Here is an 11,822-nt window from a genome sequence, read left to right as displayed (position 1 = left end):
CAACCTTCCTCATGCCTTGACCCTTTCCTACAGTTCCTCATGTGGGGGTGACCCCCCCAACCATCAAATTATTTTCATTGCTACTTCATCACTGTCATTTTGCTACTGTGATGAACCGGGCGGGCGACTCTTGTGAAAGGGTCCTTCTACTTCCAAAGGGGTCGACGACCACAGGTTGAGAACCACTGATGGAGAGGCAGTGGGAGGGGCGGGAGTGTTGGGGGTGAGCACAGAGTGAGCCAGGGTCAGGCGCTGCGCTAGGCATCCGTACCCACTTATTGTGAGATGCCATCACATCTGTCCTGCTCATTGTGACTCTGCAGCGAAGTTCGAACCTCTGCCCACACCACAGTCGTGGCTACGACGGCCCGTTGTTGCAGCCAACTGTGTCGACCCATCTCCGTGAGGGTCTTCCACTTGACCATGATGTCCTTCTTTGGGCTCATTCTTCTGGATAACATGTCCAAAGAAAATGGAAGCCTTGGCAGCCTGCACCCCAAGGAGCATGTTCGCTGTTCTTCCAAGACATCGTTGTTTGTTCCTCTGGCAAGCAACGGGCGATTCGGTATGCTTGACTTATGTCACCATTCAAAGGCAGGACAATGTAAGGGACTGGCGTGTGGTCTCCAACCCAAGGTCAAAGAGGACATTTGTCGGGTTAGTTGGCGAGTGTGAGCGTTAGTCCGCCGCTCATTCCATATTTGGTCTTTTGGATTGGAGCAAGCAGAGAGGGCTGTCGTGTGCTGTCTTTTAAGCCTCTTTTCTGGACATATGGAAATTCAATTTTGACCTCTCCGCCTATCCAGAGCCTCTTTTACTTGAAATAAGGCATTGAAATTAGGAGACAGAACTGTGACCTAACAGCGATGCCCTGAATGCAGCTAACACCGGTTTACAATCAGTGTATCACTTATTCATTTACCCGTAACCACTCTCAAAGGGAGCCCTGGTGCCTAATGAGTAAAGCACTCAACCGCTAACAGAGAACTCATGGTTCAAATCCACCGCTTGCTCCAAAGGAGAAAGGCGTGGTAGACTGCTTGGACAAAGATTCATGGCCTTGAAAAGCCCTACCTCGACTCTTAAGTTGTTTTTACACATTCAGGCATCAAACAACTATTAAAGCCCCTTGCATCCACCTCGGCCTTAGTCGATCTATGCAAGCAGATCTGTACCGCCCAAGCTTGAAAACACTGCTTTTGCAGAAATAGTCCCAGGCAGAACTGGTACTGACTTATCCTGCCAGAATTCTCTGTGGGACCCTCTTTGGACCCTCTTTTGGAGGCATTTAAACTAAATATGTTCCAGGTATGCAATCTCTTGGAATGAAAATGAATCCCATTAGGCTCCTGGGAATCAATCGTCATTGAGTAGACGTGAACGCATGGCGTCTCTCTCCTTAGGTGTCAATGACTGGGTTTGGGGAAGTGGATCACCAGGCCTCTCTTCCAAGGCACCTATCTCGGGACAGACTTGAACCTCTGAGTCTATCATCATCTGGAAGCGCCACTGAAACCTCTCCCCCATGAGGGACCCTCTTGAAGGTCTCTGAAGGACTCCCCTCTGCCCCTGGGCCCACCTCCCCTATACTGGGATCATCCTCCCGGAAGCAGCCAGTGCCCAACCCACAGAGCCTCTTGAATCCATCCTCCCTGGATGAGTGGGGTGCAACAGTGAGTCACAAATCCATGCAGCTCTTGTTACGAATCCCAATGTGCTGAAGACAGTTCTAGGCCCTCGCGAGCTCCCAGCTCAAGCCCGACTGAGAAGGGGGCTCACCCATGTGAGCCAAGGAGGCTTTATTTCCTGACCAGTGAGGAACCTGACCCATGATTCTGGACTGGGCTGCACTCCATTAGCGACCGAGAGCCAAAAGTGTACAATCCATCAGTTCTAGGTGCTGGGAACCCCAGGAACACTATTTTGGAAGACGGTTGTTACCCCACCGCATTCACCTTCACAGTTTCTGAGTGCATCTCACCAGACCTATAAAGACCCCGGGGGTGTGCTTGAGGGGGCGGGGGGGCAGCTGGGAGACTTTGTCAAGTCTTTGTGTTTGGTTTTATTTTCTCCACCAGCTATGATCTAACACTGAAAAGGGCAGTAAACTAGAAATATTAGTGTTTGCTGAAAATACTACTTCATACGTGAAAAGAGATCCAAACAGCTAGTTGAAGTTTGAGAGGCTCATGCACCTCAAAAATGCAGCTGTCACCAAGACGACTTGAAATTTCTCTCTCTCTCTCTCTCTCTCTCTCTCTCTCTCTCTCTCGCTCTCGCTCTTCTCTCTTCCCACCCCCCCCACCCCACCCCCATCCCCACCCCCTGCCACAATTTAACTTTAATTGCCCTGTCAGCTCTAAGGGCTGCTAATTGATGCCTTTTATTCTGGGTTAAAACTTCTCAGGAAGAAAAGAGCTCTCCGGGCCCCCAGAGCTGCAGGATTCAGCCGATTTGGCACGCTTGTCCCCCTGCGAATTGAAGCTGGGTGCTGCTAGCACTGGGGGAGTCATGGAGGCGAGGAGAGGGGCTGGGGAGGGGCTGGAGCGTCTATTTTTAGTGAGGGTTTTATAGAGTGGATCCCTGTGGCTTGGCTCCACACTGAAATATTGTCCCGTCTCAATGACATAAACACAGGGCAACTCGTAGATCTTGGCGCCAGCCCTGGCCGGAGCCTGTGAATGAGCAGAGGGGTGGGATTCGAGCGAGAGCTCGACTGTCATTACAAATCAATCCACCGCCCCTCTCCCTGGTTCACTTCATGCCGCACAAAAGAAAGACCGAGGAGGCCATGCTTCTGTGTACATAAGGCGAGAGGACCCCAAGTTATGGGAAGATCTACCAAGAGAGCAGCTAATGAAGTCATGGCTGGAGCGAGTTTAGGTTTAAAAGAAGAGGCACTGAGGAATTCATTCACCGCTGTCTGTCTGTCAATGGCACAGACATGGACAACGAGTGCCTTCTTTGGTCTGGAGTCAACCCAGGGAGAAAGCCTCGCCTGTCCGGTCCAGCCCTGACCCTGGTCCATGAGCGATTGGAACTGATAAATCAGAACCAATTAGCACAGAGTCTCCATAGGGTTCTCTGGAATGTCCCAGGCCAAGCAGGATGGAGCAGTCAGCCTGGGCCGCCTCAGACGTGGAGCCACGGTTTCCAAACCATATTTTAAATATAGCCTTGCTTCCCTGGAAGTGTAATCCCAACCCTCATTTTTATCCTTGGAAGCTCAGGGCACAGAGGGGGGTGGAGGTGGCGTGTGGGGTGAGGTGGGATGTTCATAGCCCCCATTCCCCACCCCCACAGCCCGGTAAATAAATAAAAGATTACACCAAATTCCATTTGAAGTTGTCAGTCCCGGAATGGAACTTTCATCCCATTATGAATTTCATGGGTGAGCCCGTTCAGACTTTGACTGTGGCTAACACCTCCATTGCAAGACCCTAATTGCAGTTGGAGGCACTGCCTGTTTGCAGACACCGCACTGTACACAGCAGGGCATTCCTTTGAAGAAAGAGCACCTATGAGGCCTCCCCTCACGCTGGTGGGACTGTCCAGGTTTCACTTAAACTTCAAACCAAAGTTGCCCTATCGGAGGGCCAGGCGCTAATTTGGGACTCTGAGGTTCGGCAGCTCTGCCTTGGCTCACAGGGCCCTTACTATACCCAAGGGGGCCACCGAAGAGACACTTCAGCCTCAGAAGTTCCCAGCGACCGAATCTCGCTGCCAAAATGGACCCTGGAGGGGCCACTTGCATTTTCCAGTGAACTTCCTCTGAGCCCCAGAATGTCCAGTGCTTGGTGGCCTGGCAGGAGAGAGAACAGAGAAATGCACTCCTTCCCCCCTCCCCAGAGGAAGGGAGCTAGCTGCCTGCTGAGAGGAGCAGGGGTAGAAGACTGCTCACTTCACTCTGAACAAGCCGAGGGAAGATGGCGGATGGGGGAGCTGTTTCTAAAACCCTTCTTTAACCTCTCCGGGCACCAGTGATCTTTCTTTCGTTTCTGCTGGCTTTGAATTGTCTCTCTTTTCCTTTTCTTTAGGAACTAAGGCCTTAGAGTGGCCATCCAAGGTGCAATGGGTGGTCTCTGTTTGCTGGGCTCCCCAGAGGCAGGGGGGACAGGAATCAGTGGGGGAAACAGAATATGTGTCCAGTCACCTCCAAGAACAAGCTTTGCTGTGAGACCAGAACTGGATGGTACCTGACTACCATTGCTGAACATTGAGAAAAAGATGTCTATGGACGAATGCTGATCGGAAGCGGAGAAATGAGGAACAGACTTCATGAAGGGCCCCTCAAAACTATTATCCAGAGGACAGGTTGAAACATTGAGCCCAAACTATCCCAACACCATCCTTGAGTTAAAAAAAAACAAAAAAAAACACTGCCATCGAATCAATTCTGATTCACAGCAAACCTATAGGGCAGAGAAGAACTGCCTCTTTGGATTTTTGAAACTGTAATTTTTTATGGGAGTAGAAAGCTTCATTTTTCTCCCAAGGAGCAGTTGGTGGTTTCAAACCGCTGACTTTGCAGTCAGCAGCCCAATGTGTAACCCACCAAGCCACCAAGGCTCAGAGAACCCAATCACAGTCCAGCATGAGAACAGAATGTCTGCATTAGTCATTATATTCCTTTGAAGAATTAGCTATTTGCCATCAAGTTGGAAATGGTAACTCGAAAGGATCGGTGAGACACATGAAGGGACAGTAGATTGTATTAACAATGGAGAAGTCATTTAAGAATGCTTGTTAAGGGAGGGGGCACCACTTGAAGGATAAAACCAATGTCGCTGATTTGTTCATAGGAATTGTTGGCATGTTTTCTTATGTATATTTTCACACGCAAAAATTTTAATTAAAAATTTCAATGTATTGAAACTCTTTAAAAAGAAGAAAGGAGGCATCATAAATACATGCAAATATCCACCCAGCCCTTGGCTCTTGCTCTCTCTCCCCAGAGGTGACCATTGTGTGTGTTAACTGGAGTCTATAATTCCTGAGTAAGCTTATGTCTATGGAAGTTTAGCCACCTCTGTCTTCATCCATGCCAAACTTACACCACTATTTTGTGGGTCCATGTGGTAGTCACCTAATCTGGCACCAATTTAAGGATTAAGAATGCAGGGGTGGAGTCTAAACTGTCAATCTGGAGACAGCCAGTGAGACTTCTCTGTGGGCATGGCCTTCTCCTGAGAATTCTGGGAAATCTGGTACTTCCTCCTTGGAAGCAGAAGACACCTCTCTCTCTTTGCCACTTCCTGGGAGACATTGCAGAAGACAAGCCACATGGATGCAACCAGACCTCTGAAGCCAAAGAAGCCACAGAGAGACCCCTGCCAGCGCTGAGATGCTTCCGACGCCACTGGACCCACAAGACTTTCTACCCACTGGCCTGTGATCGTCCTGCATTTGGCTTCATTGCATGTGTTTCGTGAGTCTGAAGAGGACTTTCTAGATTGATATAGGATATATGGCCTAATATTGGACTTATGGACTTGATCTGGCCTGGGCTGGGAGGCTTTCTCCATGTTCAATTGCTCTTGTATATAAACCTCTTTCTTATACACATATGTGTGTCCATGGATTTGTTTCTCTAGTCTACACAGACTGATACAGTCCACCTGTGTTTTCCTCCCACCCCTGCCACCACCTGCCATATTGCTTCGTTGTCTGAGGGATGCCGCAGAGAGGTGTGGTGGCACCATGGCTAAGCACCTTGCTGCTAACCATAAGGTCAGTGGTTGAAACCCCATCACCGCTCCATAGGAGAAAGCTATGGATCCTGCTTCCATAAAGATGGATAGCTTCGGAATGGATCCTGTGAGTGGGTTACTATGGGTTACTATGATTGGGAATCAACTTAATGGTAGAGGGTTAAAAGAAACACTATAGAGCAGAATCGCGGATGAAATAAAAGGAGACACAAGCGTTGCCGTTAGAAAGCCAGATAAATCCCAGCTGGGTCACGTTCTTATTGGGAGACCTTGGTCAAAGCCCTCTTTGGCTCTGAGTTTCAGTGTCCTTGTTTGTAAACAGAGGTGTTCTGAGGGCTACTTGGAATGACGGTGACGTAGCACTGTTCCAGGCAAATAGTATGAACGCAGTCATTGGCAAGAAGCCGGCGGGAAAGAAGAGGTGAGCTTCAGTTTTCTCGTGGAGCTGTTGCCTCTACTTGTCCCCTCAAGAATGTAACTGGCATGCCCAAGCCTTCAGGTTGCCACGGGGTGAGACTGAACATGCACAGAAGTAGAAGCTTAGGAGACATGGCCCCATGTAGCCTTTACTAAAAAGGCATGACATGTGTATTTGTTTATGAAAGCTGCCATCCTAGCAGCATAATGAAAATGTTTTCAATGCTCACAGTCCCAGGGTTTCAGCCATCCTCTTTCTGAAGAGATTAGAGGAAAATCCTTCCTTGTCACTTACAGCTTCTGGGAGCCTTAGGCACCACTTGTTTTGTGACAGTGTAACTCCAATCTCTGGCTCTGGCATCCCTCTATGAGTCTCCTCTTCAAAATGTACTGCCATATTGCATAGCGCCTACTCTACTCTAGTATGACCCCATGTTCAACTAGGGACATCTGCAAAGACCCTATTTTCAAATAAGGTCCCATTCACAGGTACTAGGGGTTAGAAGGTCTGTGTATCATTTGGGGGACACAGTTCAATTCATAGCAAGGAGTGCGTTCTACTTCATTTGTGCCTCCCCCCCAGGGGGCAGTGGGCATGAAGGAAAGGGGGGCAGGAGGGAGACCTGAATTGCTCTGCCCAGTCACCCTCCTTGGGGGAGAACATTCAGCTCAGGCCTTGGGCCTGGCTTCAGAAACTGTAATCCAATATCTTAATCCATTTCTTCTTCAAAGCATTGCCCTCCGTGCCAGGTGGATGGTGCCCAAGGCCTGAGTGATGTCAAGCTGCCCCTGAGAAACTCTTGCATTGGGCTGCGTCATTCAGGCGGAGGAAAGGCTACCCAGAGGGACACCTTTGACCTGATTAACTGGGGGCAATCGTGGCTGCACAGTGGCATTTCAAGTACCTAAAGGATGTTTAGGGAATCGCACCTCGTGAGTGTTGGCAGTAAGAGTCCATGGGTTCATTCAGCCAGGATCAGAGGGGGCTGGGCCACTCTTTCTGGAAGCGGCTTCTGAATCCACTTTTCTAACAAGTTAGCAAGGTTCAGGGGCCATAGGATAAAATGTAGTGGCCCCGGGGGTTATGATCAGGATAAGGTCCGGGGTTTCAGGCTTTGAGCATTCTTTTCTTCCAGGGCTGGGTGAATCCCGGCAGCTGCCAGGTCCCCGGAATGAGCTGAGGTCACTCAATTACTCCCCAGGGCTCCTCCCCAAGCTGTAACTTTCTGGAGGAGAGGTGTCCACCCCACTGCCAGCCCTGCCTTTGAAAGTTTCTGCTGCCAGAGGCAGCCAACCTCCAGAGGGAGAGCATGCACTTGTGAGCACTCAGGCTCCAAGAACAGGGGACAAGACAGTGCACCTCTTGGGGTCAAATTGGTCTTTTGATTGTGCCATACCTGTGAGAGACAGATGGGGCTCAGGTGACACCGTGGTAACAGTACTCGACTCCTGGTGCCATCGCCTGGGTGGTCTGGCGGCCATTGTGGCCAAGCCAGTGCTGCTGGGCCGCAAGGTGGTGGAGGCACACTGTGAGGGTGTCAACATTTCTGGTGACTGCTGCAGGAACAAGTTGAAGTGCCTGGCCTTCTTTCAGAAGCACATGAACCTCAACCCCTCCCATGGGCCCACCACTCCAGGGCCCCCAGCCACGTCTTCTGATGAACTGTGTGCGAGATGCTGCCTCACAAGACCAAGTGGAGCCATGCTGCCCTGGACGGGCTCAAGGTGTCTTATGGGATTCCACCCCCCCATGACAAGAAAAAGTGGATGGTGATCCCTGCTGCTCTCGAGGTGGTGCGGCCAAAGCCCACGTTTAAGTTTGCCTAGCTGGGCCGCCCAGTGCATGAGGTGGGCTGGAAGTATGGAGCGATGGCAGCGACCCTGGAGGAGAGGAAGGAGAAGACCAATATCCATTACAGGAAGCAGCAGCAGCTCATGAGGCTGCAGAAAGAGGCCAAGGAGAACTTGGAGAGGTTCTAAAGACCCACGGACTCCAGGTCTGAGCCCAATAGAGACTGTCAGAATACAACTACCACCTATAGGATTGTCCATGGTTGATGTTTTTTCAGAAGTAGATCATCAGGCCTTTCTTCTGAGATGCCTCTGAGTAGGCTTGAACCCCTAGCCTTTCTGGTAGCCGAATGCTTTAACTGTCTGCACCACCCACAGACTGTGGTTTGAGGGGGGGGTGTCAGTCTTGATGGACTAGACAAATTCATAGACACTCACATGTGTATAAGAAAGAGCTTCATATACAAGAGCAATTGAATATTGAGAAAACATTCCAACCTGGTTCAAGCCCATAAGCCCAATATTCGCCCATATGCCCAATACCAATCTATAAATTCCTCTTCAGACTCACACAACACATGCAATGATGCCGAATGCAGGAAGATCACAGGTGAGTGGGTGGAAAGTCTTGTGGAACCAGTGGTGGTGGAAGCATCTCAGTGCTGGCATGGGTCTCCACGTGGCTCCTCCAGCTCCCAGGGCTCTGGCTGCATCAGCATAGCTCCATGTGGCTCATCCTCAGTAATGTCTCGTGGGGAGTGAGCGTGTGTCCTGCCTCCAGTGAGCTATTTATCTCCTTAGTGCCTCCAAATGAGGTCACCAAGCTGTGACCTGACTGACAGGCTAAACTCCACCCCTTCACTCTTCGGTCTCAAATTGACAGCAGATTATGTAACTACCATGGGGTGGTGGGGAGGGAGTTGATTTGTGTCTTTGTTTTCCTTTGCTGGATGCTCTGGGGCCCATCCCCTCACAGCAGCCGGTGTGTCTCAGTGGAGTGTGCGCCACAGGGTTTTCTATGGCTGGTTTTTGCGAGTAGGTGGCCTGACCTTTCTTCCAAGATACCTCTAGGTGGACGACAGCTCCCACCATAAACGTTTACAATGCCCAGGGACTCCAGGCAGCGTGTAGTCCCCTCCAAAGAGTTCTGGCCAAACTGGCCAAACGGTAGTAAGCATTAAATGGAAACGATGACACAGGGAGGGGAGGTTGTGGTCAGATTAGAAAAGAAATGATGGGCTATTAACACCAGGGGAAAAGAGCACAGGGAACGCAAACATGTTCTAAAATTGATTGTGGTAATGATCATTACAACTCTTGTGGGGACATGCCTGAACTATTGAATTGTATGACATTTGGATTGCGTCCCCAATAAAAAAGAAATTTTTAAAATAAAGGAAAAAGAGAAAGAAAGTATGCTATCTTCTCCTGGAGAGTAGCCAAATAAATCCTTGGAGATTTTTTTTTAACAGTCTTAACTCATTTTCTTTCTTAAAATGGGTTGATTTCAGTCTTCTGAACTGCTAAGATTTTGGAGGAAATGATGGAGGTACGCCAGACTGCTTCACCAGGAAGCCACCCTGTCTTGAGCAAACTTGGACTGTCTGCCACCCTCCTTCCCGGGGTCAGCTGTGCCTAGGTGGTGCGGCTGGTCAAGCATTCAACTACCAGCTGAAAGACTGACAGTTTGAATCCAGCCAGAGGCAACTCGGAAGACAAGCCTGGCCATCTGTGGTAGTTACATAATCTGGTGTCAATTTGAGAGGATTACGAGTGAAGGGGTGGCATCTAGTCTGTGAATCGGATCATAGCAATGAGGCCTCTGTGGGCATGGCCTTCTCCTGAGAATTCTGGGAAATCCTGGATTCCTTCTTGGAGGTGGGAGACACTTCTCTCTCTCTCTGCTCACTTCCTGCAAGACAACCTTGAGGAGAAACCACAAGGACCCACCCTTATACAGCCCTGGGTGCTGGAAAAGCCATGAGGAGATCCCTGCCAGCACTGAGATGCTTATAACGCACTGGATCCAAAGGCTGTCTACCCAATGGCCTGTGATCGTTCTGCATTCGGCGTCATTGCATGTGTTTCATGAGTCTGAAGCGGACTTTATAGATTGGCATCGGACATATGGGCTCATATCAAACTTATGGCCTTGGACTGGACTGGGTTGGGATGCTTTCTTAATTACCCTTTATATAAAACTCTCTTATACCCATATGAGTTTCTATGAATTTATTTCTCTAGTCTACCCAGACTAACACACCATCTGCCTCCGGAAGAGCACACGGCCTTTACCGTGAGTCAGAACTGTCTTCCCTGGCAAGCAATCACAGCTTTAGGGTCACTGATGATGGGGTGGGGCTGAGGGCGCTGTGAACCTGCTGACAGAGTGCACACCCTCTCTTCTCTCCCTCGGTCTGTCCCCTCTCTCCTCCACCTCCCCCCTCTCTCAGAGACCAAACCAAACCCTCCACACCCCACCCTACACCCAACTATAATCTTAAAGTCCCTAAAAGAGTTCAAGGGGCCCCGGGCTTGCCTCGCTGTCAAAATATTTAGAAGAAGGATATTTAAATCTCAGCCAGGACAATAGGACTAGCTCAGAAGTAAACGTTCCGGCCGTGGCAGCAGCCTAAGCCATAAACATTTAGTCTGAGCCCAGGCTGCCTTTCCCCCTCAGAGGGTAGTCGCTCCCCCATCTCCTCTTCTTTCCATGAGGACCTGATCGTCAAGATGCCTCCAGCCACAGGAAAGGACAGACAGGCTCATCACTGGGCTGCAAATCCACCAGGAGGGGAGGGAAGTGGCTTTGCCTTTGTCTCAGGGTAGAGTGCCCAACACGGCCCTTAGGAACTCAAAATGAACATAAGGTTGGAACAGCGACCTTGCTCCACAAATGCCCGCTTCCTCCAGGGCCCTTGGCCCAGCAGTGTCAGGCCTATCTTTGCAAGTGCCCTCAAGCTTTATGCTAACTAGTTCACATCATGAAGCCCTGTGTGAGGTAGGAGACGCTTATCTAAGATTCATTCTGTGAGGAGTGGGCAGACCGGTCCCATCACTGGCCTCAGCTCCCCCCTTACCCCCAATCTATACCACACCTGGTGGTTGGGGTCTGCTTTGCATTTAAATGCATCCAAATCATCTATGAACAATCTATGAACAATGCCTCTTCCCTTAGGAGCCCTGGTGGCTTAGTGGTTGCGGATCTCAGTTCAAAACCACCAGCCACTCCGAAGGAGAAAAGCGGGCTCTCTGCTCCTGAAAAGAGTTACAGTCCCAGAAACTCACAGGGGGCCCCTGTCCTATAGGGTCACTGTGAATCAGCATCCACTTGATGGCGGTGAGGTTTTCTGAAGCCTTAGGAAAAGCCACGCTGACACAGGAGCACCTCCCCCTCCCCATCTAGCCCCTACCCTCAACCTACCCCACTCCCCTAATGCTGGCAAAGGACTAGCCACGGATGTATGGATTTCCGGTTGTGTTTCAATTCTCAAGTTTTGTCTGAATTCACGAATTTACTTTTGACCTCATTTTACTGGACCAACAGGCAGATTGGAAGATGCAGGACGCCCGGACGGCTTGCATGAAGGTGGGAAGCCCCTCTAGAAGTGTAAGGGGTGTTTCCGGAGCACAAGCCGCCCTCTGGTCCCGCTGCAGGCAGGTAAGGAAGGGTCGGTGGTGAACTGCCATCAAGCAGCGCGGAGATGATGTCCTTCACTAATTGAGGGCGTTTTTGTTCATGAAGCTGGGTAGAGACACGGGGTGAAACTTTAGATACAAGAAAAATAAAAGCGGTTGGGGGCTTCAGGGACATTGTTTGTCTTGAAAGTGATGTGGACACACTTGATCAAAAGGCTCGTTTTATTGCAGTCATGCTCCATTATGGGAGGGAGGGGGGTGGGG

The 11,822-nt window shown here is 50.1% G+C and overlaps 1 pseudogene; it reads left to right on the top strand.

Moving 5' to 3' along the window:
- Positions 1–6,091: 6,091 nt before the first annotated feature.
- LOC101654822 lies at positions 6,092–8,353 on the top strand (annotated as a pseudogene).
- The last annotated feature ends 3,469 nt before the right edge of the window (positions 8,354–11,822 follow it).

Source organism: Echinops telfairi, unplaced genomic scaffold (assembly GCF_000313985.2).
Source record: "Echinops telfairi isolate 266 unplaced genomic scaffold, ASM31398v2 ScPeMD7_7458;HRSCAF=8496, whole genome shotgun sequence".
Classification (NCBI taxonomy): domain Eukaryota; kingdom Metazoa; phylum Chordata; class Mammalia; order Afrosoricida; family Tenrecidae; genus Echinops; species Echinops telfairi.
This window is presented reverse-complemented; position numbering and strand designations above follow the sequence as displayed.